This window comes from Meriones unguiculatus, chromosome 16 (assembly GCF_030254825.1).
Source record: "Meriones unguiculatus strain TT.TT164.6M chromosome 16, Bangor_MerUng_6.1, whole genome shotgun sequence".
Classification (NCBI taxonomy): Eukaryota; Metazoa; Chordata; class Mammalia; order Rodentia; family Muridae; genus Meriones; species Meriones unguiculatus.
Window position 1 is genome coordinate 212,977 of NC_083363.1, and position 19,209 is coordinate 232,185.

At 39.4% G+C, this 19,209-nt stretch overlaps 1 pseudogene; it reads left to right on the forward strand.

The window, feature by feature from the left end:
* The first annotated feature begins 519 nt into the window (after nt 1-519).
* LOC110562333 (olfactory receptor 2G3-like) lies at nt 520-1,498 on the forward strand (annotated as a pseudogene).
* The last annotated feature ends 17,711 nt before the right edge of the window (nt 1,499-19,209 follow it).

The following is a 19,209-nucleotide window of genomic DNA, read 5'->3' on the forward strand; positions in this document are numbered from 1 at the left end:
GCTGGTAGACTGGATGATCTAACAAGTCCCACAAAAAAACATGTTTGATGTTTTATGTCAAAAGTAGCCTTTAAAATCTCCAGAAAAATGTTGTTGTTATAAGAAACTAAAAGAATGACTAGTTTAAGGACTGCAGTTGAAGAAACTAATTTTTTTAAATAAGTATTTATATTAAACACTAAAGACACTAAACTTTAATTTGAATGAATTGTAATCAATTATAAATGGGCAAAATATATTTATTTCTTTGAAGGATTTTTTTTTCTGTGACAAACTGTCTCAGCTTCTAATAACTACTACTCAGGCAAAGACTTTGCCTCTACCATAGCCTTTTTGTGCCTTTCTAAAGATTCAAATACTTTCTGTAACAAAATCTACTTCACCTTCTAAAGAACCCTGAGCCATAAGTCACTGTAAATTTTTTAAGTGTCAGTAGTTTAATTGTTTTTATGGACATTAATATTGTGACTTTCTCTTAATTTACAATGTTTTCCTTCTTGTCTATACCAGGTGGCAGGGATGACTAACAGCAGTGTCAACAGTGACTTCATTCTGGTGGGTTTCTCAGACCAGCCCCAGCTGGAAAGAACACTCTTTATAGTTGTTTTAATTTCCTATCTTCTCACTCTGGTGGGAAATACAGTAATTATTCTGATCTCTTCAATAGATTCTAAACTCAGGACCCCTATGTACTTTTTTCTTACTCATCTCTCCTTTGTTGACATCTGTTTCACTACCAGTATAGTCCCCCAACTGCTTTGGAACCTGAAAGGACCAGCCAAGACTATCACAGCTGTGGGCTGTGCAGTGCAACTTTATGTCTCTCTGACTCTGGGCTCTACTGAGTGTATTCTCCTGGCAGTAATGGCTTTTGATCGCTATGCTGCTGTCTGCAAACCTCTCCACTATGTAACTGTCATGAATCCACAGCTCTGCCGAGCTCTAGCAGGAATCTCATGGCTCAGCGGACTAGGAAATGCTCTCATCCAGGGAACAGTCACCCTTTGGCTCCCCCGTTGTGGCCACCTGTGGCTCCACCATTTCTTCTGTGAGGTCCCCTCCATGATCAAGCTTGCCTGTGTGGACATTCATGCCAATGAAGTCCAGCTCTTTGTGGCCTCATTGGTCTTGCTACTCTTACCCTTAGCACTGATACTGACGTCCTATGGACATATAGCCTCGGCCGTTATAAGAATCAAATCATCCCAGGCTTGGCGCAGAGCGCTGGGCACATGCGGCTCCCACTTGATGGTGGTGTCCCTCTTCTATGGGAGCATCACAGCCATTTACATCCAGCCGAACAGTTCATACGCCCACACCCGCGGGAAGTTCATCTCTCTCTTCTACACTGTCATGACCCCAACCCTTAATCCCCTCATCTACACACTGAGGAATAAAGAAGTGAAAGGGGCTCTGGAGCGTCTCTTTAGTAGACTCCGAAGTGTGCAAACGAAACAGAGCACGTGTTGACAGCGATTTTATGACTACAGGACCCTGAACATACTGTCATATAATCCTGCACTGGCGTCCTCTTGGCCTGTGCGTCTCACTATAAGCTTTGTCAGTGTTGCAACGAAAATGGACTCTAGTCTGTCTTCTCAGCATCTTATCCCCACATCCCTTGAAGTCCATGGCTCTTCTGCTTCTCACACTCTCCTTACTCTTCCTTCTTTTCTTTTTTTCTCCTTTGCATTTGAACTCACAAACATTGCCATAATGCTCCACAGCATGTGCCTCCCCAGAAATATTCTAATAATCCTAGAAAGCAGCTTCTCCACTTTTACAGCAAACCTTACCATCAATATGGTAGAAAACAGAAAAGTTAAATTACAGACTTGGGATTTTAACTCCACTACATCTTTATATCTACATTGACTTGTGAGTTAAAAAGTAATGTTCATCATTCTGGTAACCAATATATTTGATACTAAATGATACATAAATAACATGTTTTCAAACTTCTACTTTTATGATTATAATATTGTTGATCTACTCAGGCTTATCATATTCAATTATATCAACTAATATTTCTTATCTAGTTTGTAGTTACATATCTACTTGAATCCATATATGAATGAAAAAGATCAATTACTTGAAAATTGACCTAATGATTGGATTTCCTCAGTGTCTGTTGTTATGTGTCACTGTTCATTTCTCATTTTGCTGATTTAGATAGTTTCTCTCTGCCTTTTAGTTAGTTTGGCTAAGGGTTAGTCTATCTTATTGATTTTCTCAAAAAAAATCTCTTGGTTTCGTTGATTCTTTGAAGTGTTTTATTTGTTTCTAATTTATTGATTTCAGCCCTGAGCTTGAATATTTCCACCCGTCTACTCCTCTTGGGTGTGTAAAGACACACATGGTAAACACTCACTTACAAGTGGATACTAGAGCTACAATATAGGATAAATATACTAAAATATGTACACCTAAAGAAACAGGAACCTGGGTGAGATGATTAATCCTCACTCAGAAAGACAAACTGTACAAACATTGGAAGAAGGAAAAAATAGGGAACAGGACAGGAGCCTACTTCAGAGGGACTCTGGAAGATTCAACCCAGCAGTGTATCAAAGCAGATGCTGAGACTCATAACCAAACTTTGGGCAGAGTACAGGGAATCCTATGAAAGAAGAGGGAGATAGTGGGACCTGGAGTCCACAAGGAGAGCAACAGAACCAAAATATCTGGTCCCAAGGGTCTTTTCTGAGACTGATACTCCAACCAAGGACCACATGGATATAACCTAGAACCCCTGCATAGATATAGCCCATGGCAGCTCAGTCTCCAAGTGGGGACCCTAGTAAAGAGATCAGGGACTGTCTCTGACATGAACTCAGTGGCTGGCTCTTTGATCACCTCCTCCTGAGGGAGGAGCACCCTTGCCAGGCCACAGAGGAGGACAATGCAACCACTTCTGATCAAACCTGATAAGCTAGGGTGAGATGGAAGGGGAGGAGGACCCCCCCTATCAGAAGACTTGGAGAGGGGAATGGGAGGAGATGAGGGAGGGAGGGAGGGTGGGAAGGGGAGAGAATGAGTGAGGGGGCTACAGCTGGATACAAAATGAATAAACTGCAATAAATATATTAAAAATAAAAAATTAATTAAAAATAAAGAAAAAAAGTGGTTATTTTTATTTTGAAAATCAATCTGGTGCTTTCTAAGACAATTAGGAATAGTGCTTTCTCAAGATCCAGCTACAGCACTCCTAGGCATATATCAAAAACATGCTCAAGTATACAGCTAGGATATTTGTTCAAACATGTTTGTAGCAACTTTATTTGTAATAGCTAGAATCTGGAAACAACTCAGATGTCCATCAGTGGAGGAATGGATGCAGAAATTGTGATACTTTTACACAATGGAATATTACTCAACAATCAAAGACAAGGAAATCATGAAATTTACAGGCAAATGGTAGGATCTAGAAAAGATCATCCTGAGTTAGTTACCCCAGAAGCAGAAAGACACACACAGTATATACTCACTTAGAAGTAGATATTAGACATATAATATAGGATAAACATACTAAAATCTGTACACCTAAAGAAGCTAAGCAAGGAGGAAGAACCTGGCTAAGATGATCAATCCTCATGCAGAAAGGCAAAGGGAATGGACATTGGAAGAGGGAGAAAACATAGAACAGGACAAGAGCCTACCACAAAGGGCCGTTGAAAGATTTACCCAAGGTATCAAAGCCGATGCTCATATTCATAAAAAAAACTTTGGGAATTGTGCAAGGAATCTTATGAAAGAAGGGGGAGACAGGAAGACCTGGAGTGGACAGGAGCTCTACAAGGAGAACAACAGATCATAAAATTCTGGGCACAGGGGTCTTTTCTGAGACTGATACTTCAACCAAGGACCATGCATGGAGATGTAGCCCAAGCCAGCTGAGTCTCCAAGTGGGTTCCCTAGTAATGGGTACAGGAACTGTCTCTGACATGAACTCAGTGACCACAGAGGAAAACAGTGCAGCCAGGCCTAATGAGACCTGATAGGTTAGGGTCAGAGGGAAGGGAAAAAGGACCTCCCCTATCAGTGGACTTGGGGAGGGGCATGGGAAAAGATGAGGTAGAGAGGGTGGGATTGGGAGGGGGTGAGGGAGGCGGCTACAGCAGGAATACAAAGTGAATAAACTGTAATTTATAAAAATATAAATAATTATTTTAAAAAGTGAAAAAAGTGGTTCTTTTGTCATTCAGGTTTTTAAGTAATTTCTTTTATTTTTTGAGATTATAATATAACTACATCTCTCTTCCCTCCAAACTCTCTCTTATGTCCCTCCTTGCTCATTGTGTTTTACTTGATTTTACTGATGGCAATGGAATAGAAAACACCATTCCAAGATAGATACTCTGTGTGTGACAATAAACTGCAGCACCTGCAATAGGAAAAACTGAGGCCTTGGCTTCTTCATTTCTAACATGAGTCAACTTTATGTTGTATTGGAATAGTTAGAAAACACTTAGTAAGGAGTCAATACATAAGATTTAGCATTAATAAACAATTTCTCTTCCTAGTGAAACTCATACTGTCAAGAAAGTGGCTTGGATAGATATATAAATGTTTTCCAGAGATAAAGTATCCAAGCAGTTATTAGTTGTTATTGATACCTTAATCAACCCATTTGCAATAATCAAACAGATTATGCTTTATACATCTTAAATAAGTTTGTTAGTTTCATGTAAATATGTACTTTTATGAAACAGTTTACTGTGATGAGATTATTTGACTCAGCTGCAATCTAATGATGGTGACTTACTTGCAGCATGAAGTTTGATTTACATGATTTCTAACCTATAGTTCGCACACTGATATAAGCTCAAACTCTAAAATCATTCTCCCCCAACAGCCTGGATTATCCCCTGTGTTTAGTCACCCAGTTCACCTCCTATCATGGAAGGTGTTCATGCACTATAGCTATAACACATGTGGCACTTATTTAAATTTATTCCTGAAAATATATATTAGCAGAATCCTGTATAGTTATCTATTTTATGCCTTTTCTTATAATTAGTTTTTATACTTATGAGTTATGTATGTCCTTATTACCTTTTGTTACCTGCTTACAATTTTCTGGTATCCAAGCACAGTCCCTAATATTAAAACTCAATCAACAATAAATTTATATAAAAGAAAATAAACCTGTGACTGTTCCCCCTTTAAATTTTTTTAGATAAAAACATGATTGGAAAGAATAGCTAATCAGAGTGACAAGACGGTGGCATCAGGAGGACACTGCGTCTGAGGAGCAGGACAACATTTTCTATACAGTGACCAAGAGACTGAACTCTGGGCCCTAAAACAACAGCGATCCTGTTTCCCAGGTGAGAGAAAACTCCACAGTGTGGGAATCAGTTAGGTCCACTTTCAGGTCACCCAGCCAGAAACTGGAAGAGATCCCGGGTCGCGCAGGCACTCGGCCGCCAGACCAGAGCAACACACCTGTGTGTCCTGATCAGCTTCCCAGGCTGAAGGATGGGCACAAAAACACCAGAGACTGGGAGTCCCAGTCGCAAGAAAAACCCACAGGGAAGGAAGGAAACGGTACTGACTTGGGTCACCCAGTCTTTCCCAGGAAAAGGTCCCACAGAATGGCGGGCATGGGCTGCCAGTACTGAACTGGGCTCCAGCCACAAGCACAGAGACTTGCTGTGCGCCCAACTCTCTGTCACAGAAAGAACTGTGTGCCCCAGGGCATCAGAGACTTGGGAGTCCTTGTTGAGAGAAAACCCCACAGGGAAGGAAGCAAACGGGGACTGACTTAGGTCATCCAATATATCCCTGGAAAAGGTCCCACAGACCGGTGGGCACATGTGCCACCAGCCCAGAGACCCACTGTGCACCAACTAATCATCACAGACAGAACTGTGTGCCCCAGGGCACCAGAGACTGGGTGCAACTGGGAGTCCCTTTCTGGAGAAAACCCCACAGGGAAGGAAGCAAATGGGGACAGACTTAGGTCACCCAGTATATCTCTGGAAAAAGTCCTGCAGACTGGCACCAACTAGCCTCCTGCTGCTTCCATGGGAGCAGTGCTCACCTGCCACTGATTACTGCTTGGGTATTTGGCCACAGAGCTCCAATCTCAGACCTACAGAAGCCTGGGATCCCCGAGATCAACCCCCAGATACTGCTCCAAGGGGCAACCAGTTATCCCTAACCAAACCGACCAAACCACGGGGCACCCAGGTTACAGTAGCAGCTCACTAAATTTACAGCAAGAAACCCAGAGGGAGGACAGCTATCTCCAGGACGTCTCCAAGTGAGAGGAGAGCCCTCTGGACTAACAAGGACCACAGTTACCACTCAGGTCTGTATGCGTGAGGTGAGCTGTGGCAATTCCTGAAAAACACCAGCCATTCAGTGACCATATCCAAAAAGCTGAGGAGATTTCCTTCAGGAAAAACCGTCTTCCTGCCAAGGGGATTCTCTCCACCACAGGATTCCAGGAACCACCAGAAACTAGCACCCAACACCTAAGATAGCCCAATGGGTAGAGGCCAGCATAAAAGCTCAACCAACAAAAGACAAAGCAATATTGCACCTCCAGAGCTCAGTTATAACAGGGGCAAGCAGCCCTGGACACCCCAGCTTAATTGAAATTCAAGAAGATGACCTAACGTCTATGCTTATGAAGAGGATAATAGAGGAAACAAATAAAATGCATAAAGAATTAGGGGAAGATAAAGTCAAACAGATTATGGCCATCAGTAAAGAAATACAGGAAGATGCAGCCAAACAATTTGTGGCCTTCAGAGAGGAAATAATTAAGTCACTGAAAGAAATAAAAGAAACAGAGGAATGTTCAAACAAACAGGTGAAGGAATTGTAGGAAAATACAGTCAGACAGGTGAAGGAAATCAACAAAACAGTTTAAGATCTGAAGATAGAATTGGAAAAATTAAAGAAAATACAAACAGAGGGAATCATAGAGAGGAAGAACTAAGGGAAGAAAACAGGAACTACAAAGATAAGTGTAACCAACAGACTACAAGAGATGGAAGAAAGACTCTCAGGTATGGAAAATACAATGGAAGAAAATGATGCAGCCATCAAAGAAAATGTTAAATCTAAAAAATTCCTAACACAAACCTTTCAAGAAATCCAAGACAACATGAAAAGACAAAACCTAAGAATAATAGGACTAGAGGAAAAAGAAGAGTCACGTCTCCAAGGCCCAGATAATATTTTCAACAAAATCATAGAAGAAAATTTCTCCAACTTAAAGGAGAGGCCTATAAACATACAAGAAACCTACGGAATACCTAATAAATTAGACCACATAATCCTCCTGCCACATAATAATCAAAACAGTAAGTATCCTTCTGCCACATAATAATCCTGCCACATAATAATCAAAACAGTAAGTATATACAGAACAGAGAAAAAATACTAAAAGCTGCAAGGGAAAAAGTCCAAGTAACATATAATGGCAAACCCATTAGAATCACACCTGACTTCTTAACAGAGACTATGAAAGCCAGAAGGGCCTTGACAGATATCATGCAGGCCCTCAGATAACACAGATGTCAGCCCAGGCTACTATACCCAGCAAAACTTTTAGTCCTCGTAGATGGAGAAAACAAGATATTCAATGACAAAAACAAATTTCAGCAATACCTACACACAAATCCAGCATTACAGAAGATACTAGAAGAAAAAATATAACCCAAGAAAACAAGCTACTTTCAAGAAAACACAGGAAATAATTAACCTCACTACAGTAAAGCAAAAAGCAACCAAGCACACAAACTTACTACCACAGCCAACATCAAAATCAAAGGATCTAACAGTCACTGGTCATTAATCTCTCTCAACATCAATGGACTCAATTCTCCAATAAAAAGACACAAACTAACAGAATGGATGCCTAAACAAGACCCAGCAATCTGTTGCATACAAGAAATACACCTAACTCACAAAGATAGACATTACCTGAGGGTAAAGGGTTGGAAGATTGTTTTTCAAGCAAATGGACCCAAGAAGCAAGCAGGAGTAGACATTCTAATATCTGATAAAATAGACTTTCAACCAAAATTAATAAAAAGAGATGGGGAAGGAAACTTTATACTCATCAAGAAAAAAGTTCCACCAGGAAGATATCACAATCCTGAACATCTATGCCCCAAATACAAGGGCACCCACATTTGTAAAAGAAACATTTATAAAACTTAAACCACACATAGATACCCACACATGGGAGACTTCAACACCCCACTCTCAACAAAGGACAGGTCAACAAAACAGAAATTAAACGAAGAAACAATGTCTCTAACAGAGGTCGTGAATCAAATGGACCTAACAGACATTTACAGAATCTTACACCCAAACACAGAAGAATTTACCTTCTTCTCAGCACCTCATGAAACCTTCTCCAAAATAGACCATATGGTTGGTCACAAAGCGAGCCTCAACAGATACAAAAAGATTGAAATAATCCCTTATATCCTATCTGATCACCATGGAATAAAGCTGGACCTCAACAACAACAGCTATAGCAAAAAGCCTACATACACTTGGAAACTGAACAACTTGCTACTAAATGCCAGCTGGGTCAGGGAAGAAATAAAGCAAGAAATTAAAGTCGTCCTAGAATTCAATGAAATGAAGGCACAACATATCCACTTATGGGACATAATGGAAGCAGTGCTAAGAGGAAAGTTCATAGCACTAAGTGCCTTCAAGAAGAAATTCGAGACATCTCATTCAAGCAACTTAATGGCTCACCTAAAAACCCTAGGAAAAAAAGAAGCAGACACACCAAAAAGGAGTAGTTGGCTGGAAATAATCAAACTCAGGGCTGAAATCAATAAATTAGAAACAAATAAAACAATTCAAAGAATCAATGAAACCAAGAGCTGGTTCTTTGAGAAAATCAACAAGATAGACAAACACTTAGCCAAACTAACTAAAAGGCAGAGAGACACCATCAAAATCAACAAAATCAGAAATGAAAAGGGGGGGGCATAACTACAGACACTGAGGAAATTAGGTCTTACTTCAAAAGTCTGTATGCCACAAAATTTGAAAATCTAAATGAAATGGACAATTTTCTTGATCGATTCCACTTACCAAAGATGAATCAAGACCAGGTAAATCAATTAAATAGTCCTATATCCCCTAAGGAAATAGAAGCAGTCATCAAAAGTCTCCCATCCAAAAAAAATCCCAGGACCAGATGGTTTCAGTGCAGAATTCTACCAGACCTTCAAAGAAGAGCTAACTCCAATTCTCCACAAAATAGAAACAGAATGAACACTACCAAACTCATTCTATGAAGCCACAGTCACCTTGGTACCCAAACCTCACAAAGACCCAACAAAGAAAGAGAATTTCAGGCCAATCTCCCTTATGAACATTGATGCAAAAGTACTCAACAAAATACTTGCAAACAGAATACAAGAACACATCAAAGATGTCATCCATTACGACCAAGTAGGCTTCATCCCAGGTATGTAGGGGTGGTTCAATATACAGAAATCCATCAATGTGATCCACCATATTAACAAACTGAAAGAAAAATATAACATATGATAATCTCCTTAGATGCTGAAAAAGCACTTGACAAAATCCAACATCCATTCATGTTTAAAGTATTGGAGAGATCAGGGATACAAGGCACATATCTAAACATAGTAAAGGCAATATACAGCAAGCCTATAGCCAACATCAAATTAAACGGAGAGAAACTTAAAGCAATCCCACTGAAATCAGGGACAAGGCAAGGCTGTCCACTCTCTCCATATCTCTTCAACATTGTTCTGGAAGGCCTAGCTAGAGCAATAAGACAATTGAAGGAGATCAAGGGGATACAATTCGGAAAGGAAGTAGTCAAAGTATCAATATTTGCAGATGATATAATAGTATATCTAAGTGACCCCAAAAATTCTACCAGAGAACTCCTTTGCTGATAAACACCTTCAGCAAAGTGGCTGGCTACAAAATTAACTAAAAAAAATCAGTAGCCCTCCTGTATACAAAAGACAAAAGGGCTGAGAAAGAAATTAGGGAAACAACACCCTTCACAATAGCCACTAATAACATAAAGTACCTTGGTGTAACCCTAACCAAGAAAATCAAACACTTGTATAAAAAAAATTTCAAGCCTCTGAAGAAAGAATTAGAAGAAGATATTAGAAGATGGAAAGATCTCCCATGCACATGGCTGGGCAGGATTAACATAGTAAAAATGGCCATCTTACCAAAAGCAATCTACAGATTCAATGCAATGCCCATCAAATTACCAACACAATTCTTTACAGACCTTGAAAGAAAAATTCTCAACTTCATATGGAATAAAAAGAAACCCCAAATTGCTAAAACAATCCTCTATAATAAAAGATCTTCTGGAGGTATCTCCATCCCTGATCTCAAGCTGTACTATAGAGCAACAGTAATAAAAACTGCCTGGTACTCTGTTTGGCATAGAAACAGAATGGTGGATAAATGGAACTGAATAGAACACCCAGAAATAAACCCACACACTTATGGACACCTGATCTTTGACAAAGATGCCAAAACCACACAATGGCAAAAAGATAGCATCTTCAACAAATGGTGCTGATTGAACTGGATATCTACATGTAGAAAAATGCAAATAGATCCCTATTTAACACCCTGCACAAAACTAAAGTCCAAGTGGATCCAAGACCTCAACATAAAACCTGACACATTAAATCACTTAGAAGAAAAAGTGGGGAAAAGCCTTGAACTCATTGGTACAGGAGACAACTTTCTGAACAGGACACCAACAGCACAGGCTCTAAGAGCAACAGTCAATAAATGGGACCTCATGAAACTGAAAAGCTTCTATAAAGCAAAGGACACCGTCATCAAAACAAAACGAATGCCTACAGATTGGGAAAGAATCTTCACCAACCCTTTATCTGACAGAGTGCTAATATCCAGTATATATAAAGAACTAAAGAAGCTGAAAAGCAACAAATCAAGTAACCCAATTAAAAAATGGGGAACAGAGCTAAACAATGAATTCTCAATAGAAGAACATTGGATGGCAGAGAAACACTTAAACAAATACTCAAAGTCCTTAGCCATCAGGGACATGCAAATCAAAAGGAACCTGAGATTTCCCCTTATACCCATCAGAATGGCCAAGATGAAAAACTCAAGTGACAACACATGCTGGAGAGGTTGTGGAGATGTAAACTTGTACAACCACCCTGGAAATCAATCTGGTGCTCCCTCAGACAACTAGGAATAGCGGTTCCTCAAGATCCAGCTATACCACTCCTAGGCATATATCCAAAAAAGGCTCCAGTACACAATAAGGACATTTGCTCAACCATGTTTGTAGCAGCTTTATTTGTAATAGCCAGAAGCTGGAAAAAACCCAGATGCCCCTCAACTGAAGAATGGATACAGAAATTGTGGTACATCTACACAATGGAATATTACTCAGCAATAAAAAAAAAAACAAAACAAAACAAGGAAATCATGAAATTTGCAGGTAAATGTTGGGAACTAGAAAGGATCATCCTGAGTGAGCCATCCCAGAAGCAGACACACACGGTATAATACTCACTCATATAGACATATAACATAGGATAAACCTACTAAAACCTGTATATCTAAAGAAACTAATTAAGAGAGAGGACCCTGACTAAAACGCTCAATCCCTATCCCGAAAGGCAAAGAGGATAGACATCAAAAGAAGAAAACAGGAAACAACCTAGGAAATTTAACTTTTATGTGTCAAAAACATTTCATTTAAGGCCCAGAGGTTTTTTTTTTTAGTGATATTTGACCTTTGAGCAATACAATTTTCACATTACTTTATATTAAAATGTTTATTGTTTTGAAATATGTTTGAATGTAGGATCTTAATTTATGTACTTTTTCAGAGAACTTGAGTGAAATGGGTACAACCACACTCTGCAGAAGAGATTTTCTCCCTGACAATGTGAGAGCCATATTGTGACACAATGAATCTTCACATGAACTTTAGTTTACAGAACCAGCCAAGAAAACAAAACAAAACAAAACAAATCAAGTTCAGTCTATAAATAGAGTGAAAACAGGAGCTAGAATTGGAGATCTATATAGATTATAAACGACAACAGTTCCACCTAAAAGATGAAAAGTCTCCAGGTCCACATGAGCTTACATACAGCTGTTAGAGGAAAGCTCCAGCACAGGGTATAACCAAGAAGGGCCTCAGTGTCTGTGATTACCAGCTGGTGGCTGCTGTTTCTCTGTATACTTAAACTCTTAAACTTCTAGGCTGGTAGACTTGCTAATTGGAACTCTATTTATACACTTTAACTCTTGACTTTCCAGGCTGGTATCCTTGCTATGTGGGGCTCTCTCCAAATACAGTTTAAATTTCCAGGGGCCTCTGGTCACAAGAGCCTCTAAGGGAAGAGAGAAATAGCAGGGAATTGAACACCGAGCTCTCAGATTCAGGGCCTGAAACTTTATCGACTGAGCTATCTATGCCTGCTTGTTTCTCTGCCACCAAAACTTAAATAGTAAAAACGTTTACTATCTAAGAGCAGAAGATCTTAATCACTCAAGCCAGGTGGCTCCTTTCACTCAGGATGCAAGCGGCTGCAGTCCTGACAGTTTCTTTCTGTAAATTCAAGGGCTTGTAAAAAGAAAAACCTTAGTTCATTTTAACTTAATGATTTAGCAGTGAACAGTGGCTTGCTAGAAGCTAGAGTCCTAATTAAGAAGGCTGATAAAACACTCTGAACTGCTTATCACTTACTAAATTTAGAAGCATGCAAAAATATACACACATTTGGCAGACAAAGCAAGCAGATTTTTATGAACCTCACACACACATGCACATATACAAGATCAATAGACAAAACAAAGGAGCTCCCAATGACACCATTTATCCACATATATGTGAACACACACACACACACACACACACACACACACACACACATATATAGAGAGAGACAATATACACAGACAATTAGACATATGAACAGATAGACATATCTTTGAATGAAGCAAATGGCTTCAACAACTTTTTAATTCTATCTTGGGTTTTTACACAATCTAATACAAAGGTTCTCTATGTTTGAAAAAAATTACCTCATTCAAAAATAGATACAATCTTTACATAAAAGGGTGTTATAGTAATACTACTGATCCTGATATCTAACTAAGCCATTCTGTTTATTATAAGTTTAAAGCAGTGTTTTTATCTATATGCTCATTATGAGTTCAAAGCAGAAGTTTTAATCTTTTTCTTATTTCAAATGAACATTATGTGTTCAAAATTTTTTTCTCTTTTTATTATTATTATTAATTACACTTTATTCATTTTGTATCCCTCCATAAGCCCCTTCCTCCTCCCCTCCCGATCCTACCCTTCCTCTCCTTCTGCATGCATGCCCCTCCACAAGTCCACTGATAGGGGAGGTCTTCCTCTCCTTCTTTCTGATCTTAGACTATCATTCTCATCAGAAGTGGCTGCATTGTCATCTTCTGTAGCCTAGTAAGGTTGCTGCCCTCTCAGGGGGAGGTGATCAAAGAGCAGGCCAATCAGATTATGTCAGAGGCAGTCCCTCTTCCCATTACTATGTAACCCATGTCAAGGTTTTCTAAGAAACAGGTGTCTGTGTTGTACAGCTGACCATTTCTTCTTGCTTCTACATTCATATGGTCTTTCTTATCATAGTGTAACCTGGGCCTTTTCCTTGGACTAAATCTAGAATGAATATATCTCTTTTGTTACTAATTTGTTTCAATCTTGTTTTCCCTTTTGGTATAAATCAAGTACTTGACATATGGAAGATCACAGAGTTCCTAGAAGTTTTGCTATACCACAGGAGGTTTTTAAAATTACTTGAATCAAGTCAGAAATTATTTGAAATCATCATCAAGGATTATGAAGTCATCAATTTGTTTAAACAGCACTATGCCATGAAGGTACATCTTCAAAATAACCTGCAGGTTGGATTACTGGTGATCCAGATTGTTGGTGTTTTACTTCTTGAGTTCTTGACATATTATGGATATTAGCCTCTGTCAGATATAGGGTTGGTGAAGATTCTTTCCCAGCCTGTTTGCTGTCATTTTGTTTTGATGACAGTGTCCTCTGCTTTACAGAAGCATTTAAGTTTCATGAGGTCCTATTTATTGGTTATTGATCTTAGACTCAGATATTGGTGTTCTGTTCAGAAAGTTGTCTCCTATGTCAATGAGTTCGAAGCTCTTCCCCACTTTTTCTTCTAACAGATTTAGTGTGTCTGGTTTTATTTTGAGGCATTTGATCCACCTAGACTTTAGTTTTGTCAGGGTGATGAATATGGATCTATTTGCAGTTTCCTACATGTAGACATCCAGTTAGACCAGCACCATTCATTTAAGATGCTATCTTTTTTCCACTGTATGGTTTTGGCTTCTTTGTCAAAAATCAGGTGTTCATAGGTGTGTGGGTTTATTTATGGGACTTCCATTCAATTCCACTGATCCACCAGTCTGTTTCTATGCCAGTACCATTAAGTTTTTTATTCCAGTTGCTCTATAGTAGGGCTTGAGATCAGGGATGGATATACCTCCAGAAGATCTTTTATTGTACAAGATTGTTTTAGCTATTCTGGGTTTTTGTCCATAGAAATTGAGAATTGTTCTTTCAAGGTCTGTAAAAAATTGTGCTGATACTTTGATAGGAATTGCACTGAATCTGTAGATTGCTTTTGGTAGGATAGCCATTTTCACAATGTTGATCTTACCGATCCATGAACATAGAAGATCTTTATATCTTCTGATATCCTCTTTAATTTCTTTCTTCAGAGACTTCAAGTTTTTTTTCATACAAGTCTTTCACTTGCTTGGTTAGAGTCACACCAGGTACTTTATGGTTTTTGTTTGTTTGTTTGTTGTGAAGGGTGTTGATTTCCCAATTTCTTTCTCATCCCTTTTGTCTTTTGTACCCAGGAGGGTTACTGATATTTTTTTTAGTTAATTTTGTATCCAGTCACTTTGCTGAAGGTGTTTATCACCTGAAGGAGTTCTCTGGTAGAACTTTTGGGGTCTCCCATGTTTACTATCATATATTCTGTGAATAGTAATACTTTGACTTCTTCTTTTCTGATTTCTATCCCCTTGATCTCCTTTAGTTGTCTTACTGCTCTAGCTAGGACTTCACGTACTATGTTGAACAGATAAAGAGAGGGTGGACAGCCTTGCCTTGTCCCTGATTTCAGTGGAATTGATTTAAGTTTCTCTCCATTTAGTTTGATGTTGGCTATAGGCTTGCTGTACATTGCCTAAACAGTAATGTTTAGGTGTGTGCCTTGTATCCCTGTCTCTCCAGACTTTAAACATGAACGGCTGTTGGATTTTGTCAGATGCTCTTTGGGCATCTAAAGAGATGATCATGTGTTGTTGTTTTTTTCCCCTTCAGTTTGTTTATATGGTAGATTATATTGATCAATTTGGGGTACAGAGAATTCTCAATAGAGGAATATCGAAAGGCATAAAAACACTTTGGGCAGAGTGCAGGGAATCTTATGAAAGAAGATAAGTAAGACCTGGAGAGGACAGGAGCTCCACAAGGAGAGCAACAGACCCAAAAAGTCTGGGCAACAGGGATCTTTTCTGAGACTGATACTCCAGCCAAGGACCACTCATGGAGATGGACTGGAAGCCCCCTGCACAGAGGTAGCCCATGGCAGTTCAGTGTCCAAGTGGGTTCCATAGTAATGGAGAGAGGGACTGTCTCTGACAGGAACTGATTGGCCTGCTCTTTGATCACCTCCCCCTGAGTGGGGAGCAGCTTACCAGGCCACAGAGGAAGACAATGCAGCCACTCCTGGTGAGACCTGATAGACTAGGATCAGAGGAAAGGGGAGGAGGACATCCCTTATCAGTGGACTGGGGGAGGGGCACAGGTGGAGAAGAGGGAAAGAAGATGGGATTGGGAGGGGAGAAGGGAGGGAAGTAAGGGGAGATACAAAGTGAATAAACTGTAATTAATAAAAATAAAAATAATTTAAAAAAAAGAAATGTTCAACGTCCTTAGCCATCAGAGAGATGCAAATCAAAACGACCCTGAGATTTCACCTTACACCCATCAGAATGGCTAAGATCAAAAACTCAAGTGACAACGCATGCTGGAGAAGATGAGGGTGTGGAGAAAGGTGAACCCTCCTCCATAGCTGGTGGGAAAGTAAACTTGTACAACCACTTTGGAAAACAATCTGGCACCTTCTCAGACAATTAGGAATAGTGCTACCTCAAGATCCAGCTATACCACTCCTAAGAATATATCTCAAATATGCTCAACTACACAACAATGACATTTGCTCAACCATGTTTGTAGCAAATTTATTTGTAATAGCCAGAACCTGGAAACAACCCAGATGCCCCTTAAACTGAGGAATGGATACAGAAATTGTGGTACATTTACTCAATGGAATACTACTCAACAATTAAAAATAAGGAAATCATGAAATTTGCAGGCAAATGGTGGGAACTAGAAAAGATCATCCTGAGTGAGGTAACCCATAAGCAGAAAGACAGAAATGATATATACTCATTCATAAGTGGATGTTAGCCATATAATATAGGATAAACATACTAAAATCTGTACTCCTAAAGAAGCTAAACAAGGAGGACTGTAGGGAAGATGCTCAGTCATTCAGAAGGACAAATGAGATAGACATTGGAAGCAGGAGAAGACAGGGAATAGGACAGAAGCCTACTCAGAAGCCTCATCAGGCTGAAAGGAGATGCTGACACTCATAGGCAAACTGGGCAAAGTGCAGGCAATCTTATGGAAGAAAGGGGATATAAAAAGACTGGAGGGAACAGCAACACCACAAGGAGACCAACAGAGACAACAAACTTGGGCCCAGGGGGCCCTGCAGAGACTGATACTCCAACCAAGGACCATGCATGGAGAGGACTTAGAACCCCTGTTCAAATGAGTAGCCGATGGGTAGCTTGGTTACCAAGTGGGTTCCCTAGTAAGGAGAGCAGGGGCTGTCTCTGACATTAACTCAGTGGCTGGCTTTTTGATCACCTCCCCCTGAGGGGGGAGCAGCCTTACCAGGCCACAGAGGAAGACAGTGCAACCAGTCCTGATGAGACCTGGTAGACTAGGGTCAGATAGAAGGGGAGGAGGACGTCCCCTACCAGTGAGCATGTGGGGAGAAGAGAGAGGGAGAGTGGAAGTGGAAGAAGACGAGGGAGGGGGCCACAGCTGGGATACAAAGTGAATAAATTGAAATAAATAATAAGTTAAAAATTTAAAAATAACCTGCAGAAAATCTGAGCAATAGAGTGAAGCAGTAAATAGCGAAGGTCTCTGCAGTGTAGATGTGTAAGAAAAGCATGGAAAGAGCGTGTAACAACAGTAAGCAGTCTTGAGGCAAAATTCTTGGGCTTTGCCTAAACCAGGGATACACCCATGCAGCACCCATGCAAAAAATAAGCGAGCTGCCTCCAAGAAGCGTACTTACTTGCTTCTGCAATCCAGCACGGAACTGCTTCTAGCAAATAACAAATTCTCCTTATAAAGTCGTTCTTTAGGAACATTGCTTGTCTCACAACAGTGAGCACATACGAAGGGGAGTTTATCTAGTGCTAGTTTCAATCTAGAAACTGTCTTGGTGTGTCCTAAAACCAGGTCTTACTCAAATGGTTTGATTTCTTCTTTGCTGACCCTAAAGTTGATGCTTTGCTTTTAATTTTTTTCTTGATTGTTTCTGGGCTTTTCTTTCTGCCTGGTCCCACTGCTTCTTTTTTTCTGGACATGCTGGCAGCACTGGTGATAATTATGCTGAACCTCAGAGGTTTAAAACAGGATGCAACTAAGGAAATAGGGAAAGCTCCCTGTTGATCTGTGGGGCCAGAACATAGGCATAAATTGGAGTGGGCTACTTAAATTTGGCGTTTTCTTAGGTCATAAAGAAGAGATTCAGACACAAACAGGTCTGCATGCCCTATCTGAGCAGTAGTCCATCTCTCTCCACTCCTGATCACTATGCAAAAACTCTATAGCCCAGCTCCAGCAAAACACAGGAGGGATTTGGGGACAGAAGGTGAGTCAAACCAGTCACTTCATTTTGCTCTGGCTCCCAGGATTAGGACAGGAAAAACTATAATTTAAAACTGAAAGGTTAATTCTCTCTAGTCATACACATTTTCATTTTAAGAATTATGAAAATGTTGGTACAGAATTCAAAATCTAACATTATTCAATTAAATATATTCCAAAACAATAAGCATTATATATTATTATATATAATAAATTACAGTTATTGTTTATTACAATTTTACAAACTGCAGTTATGTTATTTGAACTTATGGGAAACAACTCATGCTTATCTCAAAACTCAATAGCTTTAAAAAATAAATAAATCGTTTCTGGATTTACATACACAAACTTGAGAAAGTGCTGAATGTATAATATATATTTGTTTAGAATATATATACAATCAGTCTATAGAAAATCTGATATGTGCTTTTAATATCCACAGATCCTTTTCATACAGTTTTATTAGGAGGGCTGTGAGAATACACATCACTGCTCATGCTATTTACATTCAGAATCTTGAATCTTCATTTAAATACGTTAGACAAACTCCTTAGTACTTTCAAGATTGAAATTAGTTGCATTTCAATGTTTGTGGGTATTAAAATAGTGATTTTGTGTACAAATCTAATTAGCACTTAAGGGCTAAATATTTCAATAACTTAAAAGTTGTTTAAATCTGACAATTTAAAATAAGAGCATATAATAGCCAAGTCATAAAGTTAAAAACAGTAAATTTTGCATATTAGAATATGTCTGAGACAGTGTGAAAAGTGAGGAGCACAGAACAATTTAAACATCTGAGATGGCTCTCTCCCTGCCTTAAGCCCTAAAGTCAGACTCCCATCTCTGGACCCTCTGTTCCTCTTCACACTTTTCATGAGACCTATTAGACACGTCTTCCGTGTCTCTCATGGGAACCACCAGCATAGTTTTACTTCTGGTTTAGATAAATTAAATTCTCCTAAACTCCATGTATCTCGGAAAGGAAACAACTCCCCTTCCTCACAGCCCTTTCAAGGCAAATCAACTGGATTGCCTGTGTTGGCCTTAATTGTCACATTCATTTTACACTTTTGTTCTATTTCTATGTTTCTATGTGACAAGTACCTATTTAAGCACCTTCTGTGAGCCAGAGTGCCACAACAGTACAGTCTATCCATATCTCTTTCCTACCCACTCCT